We start from the raw sequence: 17,864 nt of genomic DNA, 5'->3' as shown, positions 1-17,864 counted from the left end.
TAATAGCTGTGTAACTTTGGGCAAATTACTTTCTCAATTGCTTCCCTTGTAAAATGGAAATAATGGTGCCTACTTCAAGGGTTCTGATAAGGATTAAATGTGTAGTGTTTCCAGTGTCTGGCATGTAGTAAGTGCTCAATAAATGCTGTCATAACCTCCTGTACTATGAATTGTCTATTTATATTATTCATGTAGTGCAGCTGAGAAAACCACTTTAACTCACTGAAGTTGTTTTTCTCTCCATGAGTGTGCAAAGTTAAATAGGGGCAAAGAGCATCACCCAGTTTTTAGACAAAGGAAAGTGTGAGGAAGGAAGCTCCATGGTCACTTGCTGAATAATGGGCAACATTCATGCAAGTCTTCATGATAAGTTTGTTTGCTTCCATGTCTATTAATATAAAAGCCAAATCCTTCCCGTCTTTGGTTCTTTTTCTTATTAGCAACATTCAAGTTTCTCTCTGGCCAAGTTTTACGTCCTACTTTGTCCACTTAATAATTATATTGACAGTCCAGCTGTGGCAGAATATTTTATTTTGGCCCAACTCTCCTGGTAAGAATAACTAGAACAGCTGGATAAATATTAAAAACTATTTGTCTGAAAGCACTGAAGAACAACTGTGGCAGCAAGAACTGGAGATGACCAAGATCCTGAAAAGAGGGGAAGTGCAGAGAGGTGAACCTGACATTGAACATCAGACATTTGCTCACTGAAAAGTGGCAGCTGGGAGGCTGAGAGGCTGAGCAGAAAGTGGCGGCTGAGAAGCAAGAAAATGAGAACAGTCTTTCACAGGTCTGGGTAGATAACTGGTGGTCAGGACCCACCAAGGCAAGGAGTGCTAGTAAAGACTTCAGGACTGCTGAGTTCCCTGAAGCAAATATTTTTTCTATTTGATGCTCTTCCTTTCGCCATTCAAGTTGCTAATAAATTCAGATGTTTGTAATAGGTTAACCCAATTTCACCATTCTAAACAACAATAAAGAGCTGAAAAAAGCTACTATGTTGGTGAGAAAAGGGTGCTTCGTGGGGACAATTCTTGGCTCCTCTTAGCCTAATTGGGCTCAACTTTTGGAAAGTCAGTGTCTTCATCAAGTTACACGATTAGAAAGAGGTCAAATAGAAATGCAAGATTTTAATTCAGATCTCATAACTGAGAGTCTGGGTTGAGTTGCCCACTGCTTGGATGTTTGCAGGCTATCCATGAAGAAATATTAAAACATTTTCAGTTAAACAATAGGGCAGTGGTAACATAACTTACAATACATGCTTTTTCAAACCATGTTGTATGTCTTAGGCTGAATATGTTCAGAATGCCATTGATTTAGATACTTTATTTCTGTATTTGAATACCAGAGTAAGACACCATAATTGGAAATTTCCAAATGTAAAATTTCTTCAGAATCCCAATGTTGAAGAGTACATGGCTTTAAAAGATAGCATGCAATTTTGTTGTATTGGTTTTCTTTTATGCATGAAAAATTGTCAGTCTTGTGCATGACTGCCATCAATACCCCATTATTGGTTAGAGATTAGAGAGGATTTTGAGTACAGGATGTCTTGGTTCTGGTAGAACAGATACACTCAGAGTAAGGAAGTGACTAGGTAAAATGTGTCAATGCATCTCTGTGTAATTTCCTCTGAGTTGAGCATTTATTTAAATGAAATAAGTAAGGAAGATGCAATACTGACTTGAAAGCTTAATTTTTTTTAGATAAACTTTGTGTTTGGAAATAATTTCAAACTTGCAGAAAACTTGTAAGAATTAGAATAGAACAAGGTACATCATAAAGTCTTTAGCCACATTTACCTATTAACATTTTACCCAATTTGTTTTATTATTTGTGGTCTCTCTTCATATCTACATATATCTCTATAATACAATATATGTAAATGTATATATACTCATACTATTTTTCTGAGCCATTTAAAAGTAATTTACATATATATTATGGTCCTTTATCACTAAATATTCCAGGGCATATTCTTAGTACAGGGATACTTTTTTTTTTTTAAACTTTTTTTTTTTTTTTGAGATGGAGTCTTGCTCTGTTGCCCAGGCTGGAGTGCAGTGGCACAGTCTTGGCTCACTGCAACCTCCGCCTCCCGGGTTCAAGCAATTCTCTGCCTCTGCCTCCCGAGTAGCTGGGATTATAGGCACCTGCCACCACACCCAGCTAATTTTTTAAAATTGTTTTATTTTTAGTAGAGATGGAGTTTCACCATCTTGGCCAGGCTGGTCTTGAACTCCTGACCTCGTGATCCACCCACCTCAGCCTGCCAAAGTGCTGGGATTAGAGGTGTGAGCCACTGTGCTCGGCCTAGTACAGGGATATTTTCTTATGTAATCATAGTACAACTATCAGCTTCAGGAAATTTAATATCGATACAATACTTTTTATCTGGGCTAGTGTCCATATTTTAATTTTGCTAATTGGCTCACTAGTGGCCCTTGTAGCATTTTGACTCCTCAATACAGGATCCAGTCTAGGGTCAGGTATTGCAATTAGTTGTCATGTTTCTTTAGCCTCCTTTAATCTGGAGCATTTCCACAGGCTTTGTCTTTTTTGACACTGGCGTTTTTGAAGAATACAGGCCCCCATTTTTTTTATATATATATAAAACACCTCTCATTGTGTCAGATGCTTCCTCGTGGTTAGATTCTGGCTAACCTGAATGTGTTCTTGGCTGACATGCACCGTAGCTGATGGGACACATCCAGAGGTGAACGATGGGCATCTCCCCATCATTGGTGATGTTAATTTTGATCACTTAGTCAAAATGTTTCCTGGGTCCTCCATTATATAATTATTAGGTTGATGCAAAAGTAATTGTGATTTTTTTCCCATATTTTAAATGGGAAAAACTGCAATTACCTTTGCACCAACCTAATACTGTATTTCCCCTTACAACTAATAAGCAATCTGTAGGGAGGCACTTTAAGACCATTCAAATGTCTTGCCTTGCATCGAAATCTCCCCTCAATTTTGCATCCATTGATGATTCTCTTCTGATTTGATCTTTGCTCTAACGATGATGTGCAGGCTTTCTAATAGTGAATATCAGGCAGCCAAAAGGTGATTCATTTTATAATGTGTGTAGGCTTAGTGAGGGTGGCATAGATTGGAACTCGTTAGAGCTCAGAAGTCAGTTTATTCCCTGTTTTTCTTCTTTTTGTCCCATCAACATGGATTGATCCACACGTGGGCTTCTGAGGGTTTCCTTCACTTAACTTGTAACTTGATTTTTCTTTCCCTGACCCCCTAACCCTTGGGAAAGGAAGGGGAGGGGGCAAAAGAAACACCTACCTGTGAAGTATCAGCAAAACAGTGTGTAGAAAGAATAAATAAATAAATAAAAGAAGGCAGGCAGCCAACTCTGAGGAGCTTGCAGCCCCGCCCCCTGCCGGGGTTTGCACTTCGGGGCCCACAATTCGCACATTACCACGGGATAACCAGGAAGATAGCAGTGCCGCGCCTCTCTGCCTCAGGGGGGGCTGCTTTTCCTGTGGCGGAAACTATCTGTGCTCCCCAGTAAGTCCAGGAACAATCTCCACTTATTATACCAGCTCAGAACCCAGGACTGTTTACAGCCTCACGCAGACAAGACACTAACCCTCACTCATTACTGTCGCTGTGGGGATTTATCTGCACCACACTCTCCTTGCATGTGGCCCACATTTTCATCCAGTAAAATCACATGTTGTTAACTCAATATATACAGTGAAAACAGCATGAATAATGGAACCTTTAATCCTTATTTCTCAAAATTAGATTTCCACTTTATCCTTCTCCCATTTCCTCTCTTTTAAAAAATTCTTCTCAGTGCCAAGCAATAGATGTTGTCCAGACCTTAACTCTAAGGAGATTCTGTGGTATTTCTATTCCATTACCAGGTACCTTTGTGGATTCAATTTCTGGGTGGATTGATTGTATTTCTTTCCCTGGTTGCTTCACATGTGACTCATGAGAAATTAACATCATCCTTGTCACAGATGATGAGAAAAAGAGCCCTATTGACACGGGGTACGTTTCAACAAATGGAATAAAAACTTTAGGTCTGATTAAACTCACACCTGTAATATCAGATGTGAAGACACACTCATACCCTGTGTCTTTATCTCCGTCTTCCTTGGTAAACAGATTTATAGGGTTGGAATTATTTTTGGTATTAAATCAGAAACCAACAATACTAGATAAAACTTCAAGGATGGGGTTTGTCAGAGACTGGCGTGTGGCATTAAGACCCCTTTCTTAACATGCATAGTATTATACATTATGCAGACAATACGTCCAAAGGTTGTGCTAAGGATATTCAGCTTGGTAAATTTTCATTATTCCAGAGATGGGCTGGTAAAGCAAAATGAACCAGATTTGCATTGACCATTAAGAGGGTCTACATGCATAGACTGTCTATTTCTTTTAAAGGTTTAGAAATGGTTTAAGTACCATGGTACATTTTTTAAGTACCATGGCTCTGAATATCTGAGTAAACACACACACATATATGTGTGTGTGTATATATGTGTGTGTGTGTGTTTGTGTGTATATGTAATACATATGTACATTCAGATATATGTCTCTCTATATATTTGTGTATGAATCAATGATTTGATTCCGTGGGTTTTATGGAGCATGTCATAGTGGTTAAGAGGCCCATTTTGGGAGTCCACTGAGTTCCAGTCCTGACTCTGCCCTATTTGTTAGGTAGCCTTGGCAAAGTTTCCCTATCTGTAAATGGGGATAAATGTGAACCCTTCTTGCAAGGCTGTCGTGTAGACTGAATGTGGTAATATATGGACAGGGCCAGCATGTGTCTGGCGTATGCTAAGTGTACAATCACTATTAGTTGTCATTACCAGAGAGGCAGTTTAGTATGAAGTGGATGAATTGAACTGTGACTCATATGATTCTGATCAGGAACTACCATTTTGAAAAAAACCAATTAAACATAATAGCTAAAACGAGATTGACCTACATTGATCAGGAAGGTGGCCAAGAAAATAGATTGATTAGGTGTGGCCTATTCATTTCATAAATTTAAGTCTATCTTAATGATTTCTATCAAAATACCTTATAAACTTATCTTGCCTCATGGTCACTCCCAAATTTTAAAGAGACGGACAAATTTAAAAGAGATTTTCTTTCATGTGCTTCTGTCTTTGGATGGCTCATTTTTTAAAAACAAACAAAAGGCTTTCTTTTTCATGTACTTGAAGAGATGTAAAGTCTTTATTAGTGAAAACTTCATGACGGAAAATAAGTTGCAGCTCATTACTGTTTATGCCTTTTCATCTTACTGGGCTTTAACGGTTTGACAGTAAGGCTGTCCATGCACCATGGTAGCCCTGGGGAGGAAAGCTGGGGACCTGTTCCTACTGGCTGTCAGCATTTGCTCAATTTAGAGACTGTCAGTGAGGAAGGGAGAAGGGTGTGTGAGCAGGTCTGGTGCTCTGGTCCAAACAGAACACCCAGGTGCACCATCAGTTACCAGAGCAGCCAGCAGCCAGCCATGCCCTGGCTTGTCTGTTCCTGTGGCACCTCACTCCAGTAACACCTATCACTTTGCACCGTGAAGGCGTTTCTCAAGCATTAGCAAAACCTCTTTGATAAGAAAGCAGACATTCCTGTTTTTACTTCATACAGAGGGAGATAAACGTGGAAGGAAGAAAGAGATTCACTTCATCAACCGAATATTCCTGTGTTAGCACTGGCAGAGGAGCCTATTCCTGAAAGCAGGAGAGGTTGATTTCTGCATTTTCCGCATCCAGTTGACTAAGCCTTTCTTCTAACCCGGTGACAAAAAATACCCCCACATGCATATAGACTCCTGTAACTTGTGGTTTCAGGATCTCTCTCTCTCTCTCTTTTTCTTTTTTTTTTTTTTTGAGACAGAGTCTCACCCAGGCTGGAGTGCAATGGCTCAATCTTGGCTCACTGCAACCTCTGCCTCCCAGGTTCAAGCGATTCTCCTGCCTCAGTCTCCTGTGTAGCTTGGATTATAGGGGCGTGCCACCATGCCCGGCTAATTTTTGTATTTTTAGTAGAGACACAGATTCACCATGTTGGTCAGGCTGGTCTCGAACTCCTGACCTCATGATCCACCCGCCTCGGCCTCCCAAAGTGCTGGGATTACAGGTGTGAGCCACTGCACCTGGCCCAGTATCTCTTATGTGACTTTGTCAGACCTACAGGATCACTGAAGCAGTCAAGACAGACACATGTGTGCATGTGCCCACCCATGTGCATATGATCTTGAGGTTAGAGAATGATGTTCACCCATGAAGTTCCAAATAAAAGAAGAGCAGACAGGGTCAAGGACGAGTCAAAGATGGTTATCTTTTGTGAAGTTCCTGAATTTACTGAAGTTTGTTAGTGTTATAGCCTGACCGTTTGCCTATGGAGTCTTCTCTTTTGTTCTTTAAAGAGGTGATGACTATACAGTTAGCATTGGTTTTCTCATCTGCCTTATGGCGAAATAATCTGTTCTACCTTCCCCCTTTCCACCCCCTTCCTCTGTGAGTACAGGGCCCTGAGATGTGGTAAATCGCCACTGTCCCAGAACAATCCACTGCTCTATGTACCCTGTGGAGATCAGTTTTGGTCATAGCTGGCGGGTGCCCATTAGCAGATGGACAGTTTTACAAGTGGCAGCATTACTTCATTTCTAGCCTGTCCAGTTCAGACCCTGCAGCAGATTTAATGACTGGATGTGTGATTGCTTTAGCAATGTGTCATTTTCTCTGAAACTGAATTTGTTTTAAATGGTGTTGTAAGGTTTCAGTAGTTGTGGTGTGGGATCTTGTCAATGCATAATTGTCATGAAGCCAAGGGAAATGAATAAAATGGGTAATCCATCCATCCAATTCTTATTAATTAGTGATAGGTTTTTAACAATATCCAGGCCACTGCTCTTTGTCTCAGTGCAACCTGTCTTCAGTGCTGTCTCACTTACAACTTCAAGGCCAGGGGGCAAGTTCCATTTAAACGAAGCTGCATAGCATGTAGCACATTTATGCTGTTTACATAGTAGTTGGTTATTTTGATGAAGTCCTAGCTATAATTTCTCTGTGGTAAGGATGTAATAAGATAATATTTAAAAACTTTAAGCAAGTTTATATTTAATTATATATCTTACTCTGTCTTGAAAGTGGGAAAAACAGATACAGAAAGTACCACAATTTTAAAAAAAAGATAGTTCAATAAGATTTCAAACAGTTAAATACATGAAATTCAGAAATAAATGCATACTTCTGAATTGCACTGGATTTAGTGTATATTGTGACTCTAGGTCAGAGTCACAGTATTAATTTGGACTTTGGGAAATACCTTTATAGGAGAGGAAATTTGTCCTTTTGTTATGACTTAATAGCAAAGAAGCTGTATTGATGTTGCAAATATGAGTTGAGGTCAAATAGTTACAATAACTGCATCCATAGCATGGTTTGGTGACTGTGAAGGATGTTATGTCAGGTGGTTAGTCAACTGATGTCCATGTGTTGAACTGATTTTATGTGTCTGTGTGTGAGTGAGTTGCATGAATGTAAACTCCTCTACGGTTTATTCAGCTTAGATTTTTCATGAAGCCTATGCTGTTCCTTATAACAGCCCTGTAATGAGTGGTAAGCCTACTATAAAAAGGTACAGAATGCAGTCAAAGTTTACCCTTGATGGGTCACCTCTGCAGTGTTGTGCTGCATAAAGATCTAGAAGAAACAGAAGGGTATGACCAAGGCAGTGGCTTATAATGTTATTCATATTGCTCATGGTGATAATCCACCAAACTGAGAGTAAAACAAAACACCCATCCCTGTAGGAAATAGGATATTGTTCCTTTTAGAAAAGGTACCTAATTTTTTTTCTTCCTTCTCTGTCCAGCAGGGGGTAGTCTGACACCAGCATTGTTTACAAAAGGCATTGAAAAAGAGCTCTCAATCTGTAGTCACTTAGATGTCTTCCACTGGAGGAAGAGCCATCCAAACCAGGACAGATCTTGCTAGCTTGATGAATCAGACCTGCCACTCAAACATAGCATTAAATGATATTAGCACAAAGGCAACTACTCAGCTATTTTAAACTGTGTCTTAACTGCAGATAAAAGAAATGAAAGATAGCATTTAGTTTCTTGCACAAGCATCTCATGTTTGGCAGATTCACATATGCTTCTACTTCCCAGGTGTGTGTAGCTGCACTACTTTATTTCACCTCTTGAGAGTCTGCCCTTTAAGGTTGTGATGTTGGCCCCAGAGCCACCACTGCTAAATCAAATCGTTGCGCTGATGGTGGATGTCAGCATAAAAATGGGAAGGTCTTCATCCTGCTCTCTTCCTGGCAGCCTGAACTCCTGATTTGACCCCTTCTCTAGTTAAAGACAAGATAGATCCTAACATGCAAAACTGTTCTTAGGTGTTAGAAAATTGAAAAAGTACAGCATCTGCTGATTCCTAGACAACAAAGTGGTATACACACACACACACACACACACACACACACACACATTTGAGTGTCTAGAATTATATTATATGGAAGCCACTAGCCACACATGACTTTAAAATTTAAATTCACTAAAATTACATAAAATTGAATGCTCAGTTCCTCAGTTGCTCTAGACACATCTCAATGCTGAATAGCCACATGTGGTGGGTGGCTACTGTATAGGACTATGCAGGAGTGAAATGTTTCCCTCCCCTCAGAAAGTTCTGTTGGACAGAACTGGACTAGGGGCAGTGTGTGGATACTTATTCGTGGTCTTTAAACTAAACTTTCCCCCCCAAAAAACCCTCATGCTACTGTCTTAATTCGTCACCTCACCTGAGTGGGAAGAGGGATGCCTGCTTTTGCAGGGTCATCCAGTCCAACTCTCCCTGTAAACTACTGGCAGTGTTAGCATGGTGATAAATGTCTGTGTCTACAGGTAACCACAGTCCCCAAATGCCGCCTTCTTTGTGACTTCTTTGGTCAGATTGACCAAACACAGTCTGCAGGGAACATTAGTTTTTAAAAAAAGATAATTGGAAAGAAGGGAAAATAGGTTATTTAGCCTGGTACAATTTATTCACAGGTGGCATTTCTTCCACCTGAAGTGTTAGAAAAGATAACTGATCTTAGGTAAGAAAACATGCCAAACTTGGTTTACATTTTTGCAGTTATGGAAAGCTCCTCTCTGTACTCATTTTTTAACTTCTCTCCCAGTTCCTTCATTCAAAATGTGAGGGTTTAAAACACTTGGATGGTGTTTAAAGGAGAATACTTATTTAAAACACTGCAAAACTGTTTACTAGCCTGAAAAGAAGTGAGACAGGTATAGTTAGTGCAGTTATTGATGGCACTCCCTTTGTCTCTTAAAAATGTCATAGTATGGGTGATAAATTATATGGTTCATATAAATTACATGTTTTGTACTAAATCCTAAATGTATACAAATTGACTAAATTTAAGGATGCCCTCCTTGTTTATATTTTAGTTTGAATTTTCCTCTGAACTGCCATAAAGCTTACTTTCAACATCTCCAGTTCTCTGTTATCCCCTCTCTGCTCTGATCAAAAATTTATCACCCAGGAAGTCTCCTATCTCCTTTTAGTCCCCATTCCTATTCCTGTCTCTTCCTGGGACATCATCTTAAAATTCTGAAGGATGATACCATGATTACATTTGGATTTACACGCTTCTGAAAGAACATCAGTCTTGTCACCACGAGACTGTTCTTTTGTTGTGATGCTGATTTATTTTACAACATTGGCTGATTCTGGCCTTTTGTGCCTCAGTTGTTCCGTTTATTAAGTGGGAATATCTATACTTTAAAACTGCCTCATAGGAATGTGATAGAGCAAAATGTGTGTTTTTTTTTTAGTGCTTTGAAGTTTCTAGATGAAAGACGTTGCCATAATTCAAAGCATTAGCTAAAACAGATACCAAATTGTTTTACATATGTATATCATTTAATGTCTTTAAATGAATTGCATACTATCCTTAAAAAAAATCCACCCCTTATGCCTTATTACTCACCACACCAGTGAGTTAGGAAAATGACAGTGGTTACCCATGCCCTCATGAATAGCTGGAAGTACTGGTTATAGGGTCTTCCCTTTCCTCCCAAACACCTGCAAGTAGAGGAAGAGAGGGCACATTTTCTCAGGGTACAATAAGTCAGCAGCCTGTGACAGAAAGGCAGCTGCCGAAAGCCTTGTCTGGGTTGCACATGATTTCATTTGCATTTTGATTTCTGTGATTTAACTGAAGGCACAGCTTGTCTCTGCCAAATATCCCTGGCCTACCAAGGGATCCAAGGTAGAACTGCCCAGAGCAGCCTGACTTATGAGGACTGCCACTGCAGCACAAACAGCGCATCCCTAAACATTTAGTAATAAAAAATCTGTTGTTCTTTAGTCGCCAGGATTTAACAAGCCTAATCCCTAGGAGAGGTGATAAAAATTCATTAATCTAATTAAATACTTCTTATTGCCAAAGTGACTTTGTAGAGTAGCTTTGCTGAAGGATAAGTGCAAAGTAAAATGGGGTCCCAGCAGAGAAACAAACGTTAGACTTGAGCAAGCTGGTGCACGCTTCATTAAACTCATAATTATCCTTTGGTTCTAAGTAGCTGATAATATTTAATGAGTATCCAAGATAATTTAAAGAAAATGTTTACTAATGAGGTACAAACAGTGCCATGGAACACGGATACCTAGGGTGCCATAACCATGTATCTTCCTGCTGAATCTTGTTCGTTGGGTCTTGAGAGGGAGACCGCAGGCATTGTGACAGGCATTTGAACCGAGTGAAATAAATTTCTTGGTAAAAAACCACATCACTGGAAGCCAAATGTGTAGAAAGTTCTATGAGGCAGAAAGAATGCTGAAAGAATGCTAAGGAAATTTATTACTGGAATAGGGGTTTGGAAAAGGAAATGTATTGAGCAAAGACCTAACGCCCTGAAACATGAGAAATAGTTGAAGAGCTTAAGTGTTTCAGATATTTGAGGAGCTGTCCCATGGAAAATAACTAGATTTGTCCTCACTGACATAGTAGCACAAAAAGAGGACCCATAGGTGGAAGCTCTGAGGGGACAGACATAAAGGAGAACTTTTAAATGCTTGGGACTGACTGAAAGTAGAGTAGGCTTCCTTGAGGGATCATGAGTACCTAAACATTGTCCATTGACGGTTTTGGGGAAAATATTGAAGAGAGAATCCTTGTAAGTTTTCTAAATATTCCATTCCCCTCTCTGTGCTGGAGGATTACGTATCTGTGGAACTCAGGAGTTGATCATATGACTTACTCTGGCCAATGAGATATAAGCAGAGATGACATCTGCCACTTCCAGGCAGAAGGTTTAAGAAAAATGGTATGGTTTGTCGTGTTTCTTTCCCGTTTACCACAATAACTGTCAATGTGTATAATTGTTAAGTATAATTGTTAAGAATCAGCCTGGCTCCAGGTGAACATAATATGGAGCAGACCCACAGCTGACCTGCAATAGATACGTGGCATGAGCAGAAACAAACCTTTGATGTTTTTTGAACCATTTGGATTTTGGGGTTGTATATTACTGAACATAACAGAGCCTATCCTGAGTGATAACAGACTCTATTCTATATGAGGTGACCTCTAAAGCCACTTTCATAGCTGAGGTTTTTATAAATACTTTGATAAGAAACATTTCAGGATGTGATGCTGTCTGCCGTATCATTTATGTCTAGCTATTTAATTCCTTACTTCTTTCATCACAGTTGAGTTGTAACTGGCAGAGGTTATGAAGTAAATGAAAATATCATGAATTGTCAAAATTACCCTTGAAAATAATTTAAAACACTCACAAAGAACAATAAATATTGTAGTATATATGCAACTCTATAAGTGTGATATATACATTTATAATGAAGCCGTTGGATTGTGTTTTTGAGAATCATATTGCATGGCAATACACAACTTTAAATTCTAGAATTACACATAGTGTAGCAAGATGCTCATATTTTGAGAGTCATTGGAAAACTGAGGCAAGACTGATTGAGAAAATAGATATTTGTGTCTTTCATTTCATTCTAGTCGGGAGCTTATGCTCACTGAGTGGAATAGAAGGTGGAAATGCCCTGTGATTTAAATGTTCTTTCTTTCTCCCTACCCTCACCCAGGTGCATTAAATTCACCTAAGCCACATATGCTTATGATGCAATCTGTTGTACTGAATGAACTTTCTTCCTTGTTGTCATGTGAGTGTTGGAAACCAAGGTCAGACCATGAATGCAAATTGCAGGTGACCGCAGGTGTGGGGAAACTACCAAAGTTGGACAATACCCTTTTGTGTTTATTCTCTTTGAGGGAACTTTTGTGGGGAAGATGTAGCCAGGGATTTCTGGGGAGAGGTATGGCCTTAAATCCTCCTCCAAGCTCAACATCTGCCAATCTCTACCTTGTCTAGGAGATGACAGAGCAATAGACTCAAAGCAAGTGGGCAACCACATTCTCTTAGCCTGGTTGATTTATGAACAAAGCAGCATGGAAACAAATACACATGAAACAGACTATGATGCACAGGGAAGGCAGTCAGATTGATAATAAGACTGATAGTCCTGTGGTGTAAGAACACTATGAATTGTGTTTCATTTTCTTTCCGACTCACTTTAAGGGGAGACTAGTAAAATAAAGAGATAAAGCACTTTACAGGCTCCCCTCTTACTGACAGCAGCAATGTCAGTGTGTTGGGCAAAGGGAAGAGGATGAGAGTGAGGGTAAAGGTGAGTAGCTGGGTTGAAAGGAAGACAAGGCAAGGCCAGTCTCATCCAAATCTTTATGCAGCAAGGCATCAAGAAAGCACAAATTTTTTGGCACAGATTAGAGGAAAATATTAAATAAACCACCAGCTTCATGTCAGTCAGCAATTGCAGCAGTCTGACATCCACCACTCCTCAAAATCTGTAGCTACTCAAGGTTTAGGGTCTTGGATATTGTAGTAGACTGAATAAAGACTACCCAAAGATACCAAGTTCTGGAATTTGTAAATGTTTTCTTATTTAGAAAAAGGGTCTTTGCAGATATAATTTTTAAAAATCTCCTAGATTATCTAGGTGAGCCCTTAACTCCACCGCAAGTGTCCTTCTATGAGAGAGGCAAAAGGATGGGTAGAAGGGGAGCTGTGGTCATGGAGGCAAGTAGTGGAGTGGTGTGGCTGCAAGTCAAGGAATGCCAACAGCCAGCAGAACTAGGAGTGGCAAAGAACAGATCCTCCCTTGGAGCCTCTGCAGACAGTGCAGCCCTGCTGACACCTTGATTTCTGATTTCTGGCTTCTGGAACTGTGGTAGAATAAGCTTCTGTTGTTTTAAGCCACCCAGTTTATGATAATTTGTTATGGAAGCCCCAGGAAGGAAATACAGATTTCTAGTGAAAAATGTGAGTGGATCCTGGGCCACCATTTCTTGAATGCTGCTGGCCAGGCACCCAGCTTCCTAGGAAGTGGGTAGCAATTTCCACAAGGGGTTCTGTCAGATCTCAGTTTTTAACCAAGGGCCCTGGTTTCAGTATGGAAAACCTCCTGTTTCCTATTCCAAAAGTTTTTAATCTGGTGAAAGGCGAGGGGCCCAATTGCTCCAGGATAGTGTTAAGGAAAATCTGGACTGGACCTCATGATTCTGGTGAGCTACTGGGTAGTAGTCCAGGGAGAGGAAAGTAATTTGTATAAGAAGAGGCTGAGAATGGGAAACTTGATTTTTATTACCTTGAGATGTCCTCTTCTACTGAAATGAATGCTTCTGGTTAAACTCTATATGCATGTAAATTTCAGTCTTTTCCAACCCAATAAGAGACTGGTTGCCTAATAAGTGGGAATTAGGGGGTCTATAAGCTATAATGGTTTGGCTTCTGTTGCTTCACAAGAGGTGGAATTCTTGCTAATAATAGAAGACTGGCAACACGCCTCGATGATATTTTCAGAAGAGTACATATATAAAGACCTCATCAACAGGAATCAGGTAAGATGACTTCTTAACAGTACTCACAAGGCTCACAACTGGGGGGTGGTTTTAATGCAGGAAGAATGTAATTTTAACAGCTGCATCTCTTGCTTCTGAGAGCGGTTTTGCAGATGTGTTACCTATTGTGCGGCACAAAAGGTGCCAGCATAGTAAGCAGTCATCAATACCGAGTCAGGAGCTGTCTGTTCACATCCTGGAAATATAAGCACATGATAACGGCCTGAATACTTCATCTTGTAGACACGGTGAGATTCATAAAACTGTCTTTTAGCCATTTTAGAGTTGAATCTTTCTCACCCCCCAAAGCACTCCTTCAAAAACTAGCAGGCATTTTACAATTGAGCAGAGAGGCTGATACTTTTAAAAGTGCTTTAAGGGGCATAGTAAATGGAAATAGCTGTCTTAACTTCAGACCAACTGGGAATGCAATCTCTATTTTATGTAAAATGAAATGATACCTGGTTAGCTTTATTTTTTAATACTTACCTTTATTATTTTTTTCTGAATTTTATGGATGCTATAGAAATATTCCACTTATAAAATTATATCCCCAGTTTTAAGGTATGCAGAATGATTGTTTAAAGCAATCAGAAACTTTCCAATTCTTAGTTCACTTTTGGCTCAGTTGCCCCTTGCCATCCTCAGCCCCCACTCTGACTAGTAAATAACCTTGTCCAGATATATACTTGTAGTGTGAAATGGAAATTTGAGGCAATTTTCTGGGTACTTGATAAGACCTCATTCTACCCAGGAAATGCTTTGGGCTAATCATCCAAATAGTGGTAACTTCAGTTTTCACCTTTCCAGTTAAGACCATTTGAACTCTACATTTCCCAATTTTCTTTCTATCCTATAAATCAAAAAGTACTTGTTCTACATCTCATTCTCTTGCTCTCTACCTTCCAAGGTGACACCTAGGATTTTTTTGCTAAAAGAATTGCTGGGTTTCATACTTAGCTTCGTGTGTTTGTTTAGGAAGGGAAAAGACTTTTCCTCTGAGATTTAAATTTTTTTTAGTGTACAGTTATCTGTTCGAAGAGACCATGTTCTATATACCCTGATAGCCAGTAAAAGGTACGGGCAATTTTCTCCTTATTGTTTTAAAGTAAAAAACAAAAGAGAAAAAATAAAACTACAACAGTTTGGAAGTTTGTTTCTGAGCTTCCTCAGTCTTTTAATATATTTCTTAGGAAACATGTCTTGGGCTGGAACATAGGCATGAAAGAAATATGCTTCAGTCCCAGCCGAAGCAAATGCCTTCCTCAGAAGCTGTATGTTGGTGAGGGATGGGGAAGCATTTCCTCCTACCTTTAGTGAGAGAGTACAGTGATCCAAGCTGAAAAGAATAAGATAAGGATAATTTCTGCAGCACACGTGGATTGCAGAGAGAAACTCACAACATTTGGAACAGAAGAGAGTTAACTGTGCCTCTAATATAAGGAGAGCTTATATATATTTACTGAAAAGAAAAGACTATGATTTCTTAGTATGGAACTACTGGCTTTTGTTTTCTGGAGATTCAGTTCTCCTGCATTACTTCAATTTTTACATTAGTATGTCCATTTCTCCCCGTCCTCAGAGAGTCATTTGATTTCCAGTACATCCTATAGCAACTCAGTTCTGCGCCATCAACATGGACTGAAAGGCAGGCCTCATACATACCATATTACGCCTCTAGTTGTTGACTTTATTGATGTGGTTTTCTACTTTTATGATCTCACATCATATGAGTTGTATGTGGACCACCTGGCAGAGCTTGGTACTTCTGGCAGAAATTTTTAGGTATAGATTAAATCTCACCTCAGAAAGATCATTTTAAAATCTGATTGACTTGAATTCATGATTTCTTGTGATGGCCTTCCACTGCACAGTGGAAGGTGAATAGTTTAAATTACTTAACCTCGTAAGCCTGTGATGCTCCAGAGAATTCCCAGAAAGCTAGAAATGTTATCCACCACCAGTTCCTTTCAAACTACCTTACCCAGGCCACATCAGAGAGACAAAGTGGGTATAGATAGACTTCACCACATTTAGACCAGGACTTTTTTTGGTCACTAACTTACTTGAGAGCCTGATTAAAGCTATGGATTCTTTCCCAGTCTGTATTATTTTGCACATACAAACAGCGTTTTCTGCGTATTAGCCCTCTGAAACCCATCTGTTAACTCCTATGAACAACCCAGGCATTAGATGTTGCATTTCAAAATATAAAATGAAATGAACGGTCCATATTCTATATCTGATGGCTCCAAAAACTGTAAACAGAGAGTGACATATTATCTAAGAGATCTAACTCCTTTAGCTTAATGGACTGAGGGGTGGTAGGGACTTGCCCAAGGACTACTGACTCTTCTTGTTTCATTTACTTGCAGCAAAGAAAATGGTTATGGTACATTTAGGAGATATATATTAAATGTAACATTTTGACCAAATACATTTTTGGTGAACAATTTTCTGTTTCTCTTGCTTTAAGAAATATATTGATAAAAATTTCTATTTTCATTGCTGTGACTGATATTTTAATTTACTACTGGATACCATGGACATTAGTGTCATAGAACATAGAGGCTCAGAAGAACAATCTGGGGGCAATGTAAACTGACATTTAGGATTTATTATTTCAATTATTTATCAGTTCAGAAAGTATTTATTGGGGACCCCTATGTGCCAGGCCATGCATGTTGCTGGGAATGTAGTAATGAACAAACCAAATATGACTAGGAATAAACTTTGCATGTCTTCTTTTTTTTTTTTTTTAAAGGAATGATTTCTCCCTGGGTGAGACCAGGAGGAGCATATACATATTTTTGCATTTTTATCTTTTAAAAATGTCAGCAGTTGATTTCTGGATTAGGTAAAATGTGCTCTGAAAGAACACTTGGTGAGACTGAAAAAAGGAGGCAAACATGATGAACTTTAATTGCAAAAGCTGTAATGACTGATGGCAGGAATGGAGATTCCTCAGTGCAGGGAATAGTTGAGAGAAACCTACGCTAAAAAGTCAGAGAAGGGAAGCTTTCCTCAAGTCTGGAAAATTACCCTACTGCTTGAATTGTGAGAGAAGCTTACAATCATAATAAGCTATAGGGTTTAGAAGCTTTTTGAAAAACCTGAGGAAAGTCTAGTGAATCAATTATCTCCACAGCCATAAAAGAGCCTTCTCCTTTGTAGACAAAGATGAGAACAGCAATAAAGGCACACGAGGAACCGACACACCAGCTTCCAATCATATGCCTGCCTGGCTTACGGAAAAGGCTGACTGCAGGTGATAAAGCTGTCAAGGTGTAAAGGACACTTGCCAGGACTGGCAAAAGAGACACACGGAGTGCCAGGGCCTCTGGCCTGCTTTACTTTAAAAAGAGGACAGTAATGAAAGGGAAGGAAAAGAAAGATTTAAAGATTGCAAGGAGAACAAAATGTCATCTGTTGTCTTTTTGCGTATGATAAATGCATAACTCGGCAAGCTCTTGTTATTAGCCTTGTTGTTATTGAGAGTAGTTATTTTTTCCCTGATTTCCTCTACCTCTTAGTGTATCGGGAAGCTATATTTTTAGAGGTAAGATGAAAATAAAGTTGTGAATTACAAGTAAAATCAGTGATGAAATTAGATTATAAGCCAAACATTTATTATACATTTCAAAAGCTGCTAACATGTTAGATCGGAATCCTGGGAAGTTTTTAAATAATGAATTATGTCAAAGTAAAATATCTTCCCTTACATTACTTGTAAATTACTATAGTGAGCAGTTTTGTACAGGAACAGGATCACCAATTTGATAGGGGAAGAAATCTAGATGGGGAGATTACAGTAGACCTCTGCCAGCCATGCTTACCCAAGATCTTTTGTGCACCATTTCTAAATTTTGGTAGTTTCTCATATAGTGAATATCATTTTCCCAAGA

This window comes from Pan troglodytes, chromosome 5, assembly GCF_028858775.2.
Source record: "Pan troglodytes isolate AG18354 chromosome 5, NHGRI_mPanTro3-v2.0_pri, whole genome shotgun sequence".
NCBI lineage: Eukaryota > Metazoa > Chordata > Mammalia > Primates > Hominidae > Pan > Pan troglodytes.
The sequence above is the reverse complement of the archived record's forward strand: the minus strand, read 5'-3'. Positions refer to the sequence as shown.